The sequence below is a fragment of the Bubalus kerabau genome, chromosome 5 (assembly GCF_029407905.1).
Source record: "Bubalus kerabau isolate K-KA32 ecotype Philippines breed swamp buffalo chromosome 5, PCC_UOA_SB_1v2, whole genome shotgun sequence".
In the NCBI taxonomy this organism is placed as follows: Eukaryota; Metazoa; Chordata; class Mammalia; order Artiodactyla; family Bovidae; genus Bubalus; species Bubalus kerabau.
Window position 1 is genome coordinate 72,645,508 of NC_073628.1, and position 3,575 is coordinate 72,649,082.

The window sequence follows — 3,575 nt, forward strand, 5'->3', positions numbered from 1 at the left end:
ACAGATGCCTGATGCTAAACTTAAGCAAACTAAAAAGACACGAGGTACAAAAAAAAGATCAGATGAACCATCACTCTTGAAAATGAGTAGAAAAAAAAAAAAACTATCTACTGTGATTTTTAAAAGGAAAAGTGAACCATCCGTTGAGAGCAAAGATGATTTAACTTGGCTGCAACAACATGTGAAGGATTAAGACGCAATGTAATGTTTCTCAGATAAGAAGGTGACAAGAGACTCAGAATAAAAAGAAATTGAGATGGGAAATACAAGAGTTCACAATACAGAGAGAAACTAAATAGAAAGAAAAAGAAAGCAAAGACGAAAATAAATCATCTATTGAAGGGTAGGATAGAAAATAAGGACAATTGTATAAAGGAAAAAAACAGCCACATCTCTCAAGAGTGTCAAAGAATAAAAGCAGGCTTACCTGAAGAGACAAACACTAAGTGTCTTAAATCTGGTGAACTACCTGGAACAAAGGAACAGAATATTATTGACACAGACAGGGTAGATGTTGAGATCAAGTGAAGTAGCCAAGATGTGGAGAAGAGATTAAAGATGACCTTGGGATAAATTAAAAGACTTAAACAAAAGTAAGCGAGATACAAAGGGAATCCATTGTCTGCAGAGAAAAATAAAGCACTTGTACTGTGCAAAAGGAGAAAGCTTGGTTACAATGAAGGCCGTGTTCAAGAAAATATAATGCATGCAGAGTTAGAAGTGAACACAGGATGTGTAACGTGGATGAGGCAGAAAGCTATGCCTGCCTAAGAGACCCTGAGAGGGGACTCAATGCATTAACTCAAAGATAGTGACGATGACCCCCACGGCACAGACAGAGAAAAGAGGGCGGAGGTAATCACCGAAACACAGCAAGGCAAAACACAATCCAAGATTGAGAGGCCACAAGAAAGCTTCAGAGGTAAAAGCAAAGACCAAAAGGGATGTGGTTGAGACAAATAAATTTAAGAAAAAGCATCTTATGACATTTGAGCAGGAAAAGGAAGGTCTTTAGGGAGAAAAGGAAGAGCTTTAAGTTGAAATAACAAAAGTCACATTGAATGCAAAAGTCTTCATTAGATTGCCATGGTAGAAAGTCAAGGTGTGTTCAAAATTCAGAAAGAGCGAACAACCCTCTGTAATTTAGGGATGAAGGGAGAAGGGTGAAGTGGTGTTGGGGAGGGTGGGAGGTAGGAGAAAAGGATTTCCCTATGCAAAAGCCAAAAGCATAATGCAACATGATCTTGGAGAGGGAAAAATAAACTCAGCCAAGAATCAAATGAAGAAAGTTAAATTAAATAAGCAATGCAAATAAATAAATGGAAAATGAGGCTGAGACTGTGTAAACCTGAAAAAGTATTTGGTACATGTATTACACAAAATAAACTTCAAGTCTGTGAAGAACAACAGATTATAGGAAAAGAGGCAGTTTGGATCATTCTGAAAAAACAAAACAGTCCATAATTTTCATTGTATACCTATATTCACTGTCAAATATGGTAGATATTTAAATATTAAATAATTCAATATAAAATATAGTGAAGGTTTATCTGGTTTCAGGTATAAAATAATCTTCCTAAGCACATATGTGAAAGTAAACCCATTAACTGGCTTTAAAAGTGTTTGCATGCCGAGAATCATCATGAAGAGATACAAAGGTAAGTTTACAGCAAACTAGGAAAACCACTTACAACCTATATGACAAAGAGTTACCAATTTTAATGTAGAGGGATCTCTTTTAAAAAGTAAATAAGAAAAAAACACCTTAATCAATGAAAAGGAGCAGAACAAAAAAGAAGGAAACTAAACCTAGAACCACTTTTAAAAGTTTAATTATTATTTCAGAAAATACAAAATAATACTATAGCTTGTTATGCCTATAGTTTGGAAAAGTAAAAAATAAAATAAAAACAAAATTACAGTAAAACTCTGTAACATTAAGATCTCATGTAGTGCTCACTTCGGCAGCACATATACTAAAAACTGGAACGATACAGAGAAGATTAGCATGGCCCCTGCACAAGGATGACACGCAAATTCATGAAGTGTTCCATATTTTGGAACACTTTCTAACACCATACACAAAAAAAAACTCAAAATTTGGATTAAAGATCTAAACGTAAGACCAGAAACTATAAAACTCCTAGAGGAGAACATAGGCAAAACACTCTCTGACATACATCACAGCAGGATCCTCTATGACCCACCTCCCAGAATATTGGAAATAAAAGCAAAAATAAACAAATGGGACCTAATTAACCTTAAAAGCTTCTGCACATCAAAGGAAACTATTAGCAAGGTGAAAAGACAGCCTTCAGAATGGGAGAAGATAATAGCAAATGAAGCAACTGACAACTAATCTCGAGAATATACAAGCAACTCCTACAGCTCAATTCCAGAAAAATAAATGACCCAATCAAAAAATGGGCCAAAGAACTAAATAGACATGTCTCCAAAGAAGACATACAGATGGCTAACACACACATGAAAAGATGCTCAACATCACTCATTATCAGAGAAATGCAAATCAAAACCACTATGCGGTACCATTTCACACCAGTCAGAATGGCTGTGATCCAAAAGTCTACAAGTAATAAATGCTGGAGAGGGTGTGGAGAAAAGGGAACCCTCTTACACTGTTGGTGGGAATGAAAACTAGTCCAGCCACTATGGAGAACAGTGTGGAGAGTCCTTAAAAAACTGGAAATAGAACTGCCTTATGATCCAGCAATCCCACTGCTGGGCATACACACTGAGGAAACCAGAAGGGAAAGAGACACGTGTACCCCAATGTTCATCACAGCACTGTTTATAATAGCCAGGACATGGAAGCAACCCAGATGTCCATCAGCAGATGAATGGATAAGAAAGCAGTGGTACATATACACAATGGAGTATTACTCAGCCATTAAAAAGAATACATTTGAATCAGTTCTAATGAGGTGGATGAAACTGGAGCCTATTATACAGAGTGAAGTAAGCCAGAAAGAAAAACACCAATACAGTATACTAACGCATATATATGGAATTTAGAAAGATGGTAACAATAACTCTGTGTACGAGACAGCAAAAGAGACACTGATGTGTAGAACAGTCTTATGGACTCTGTGGGAGAGGGAGAGGGTGGGAAGATTTGGGAGAATGGCATTGAAACATGTAAAATATCATGTATGAAACAAGTCACCAGTCCAGGTTCGATGCACGATACTGGATGCTTGGGGCTGGTGCACTGGGACGACCCAGAGGGAGGGTATGGGGAGGGAGGAGGGAGGAGGGTTCAGGATGGGGTACACATGTATACCTGTGGCGGATTCATTTTGATATTTGGCAAAACTAATACAATTATGTAAAGTTTAAAAATAAAATAAAATTTAAATAAATAAATAAATAAATGGGAAAAAAAAGAATAAAACTTACTATGTGATAGGAAAAAAAAAAATCTCATGTAAACAGGCATTCCCATATACTGTGAGTTACATGTAAGCTAATATAAACAATCTGGAAGACAGCAACATGTATCATAGTCTAGCAATTCAATTCTATTGAATTCAATATAATTTAACTAGAGTTAAAAA

The 3,575-nt window shown here is 36.3% G+C and overlaps 1 non-coding gene across 1 annotated transcript; it reads left to right on the forward strand.

Annotated features, from left to right (window-relative positions):
- Nucleotides 1-1,952: 1,952 nt before the first annotated feature.
- Nucleotides 1,953-2,060, forward strand: LOC129654436 (U6 spliceosomal RNA). Its single transcript, XR_008715501.1, has one exon. It is a non-coding gene; the product is annotated as a U6 spliceosomal RNA (small nuclear RNA).
- The last annotated feature ends 1,515 nt before the right edge of the window (nucleotides 2,061-3,575 follow it).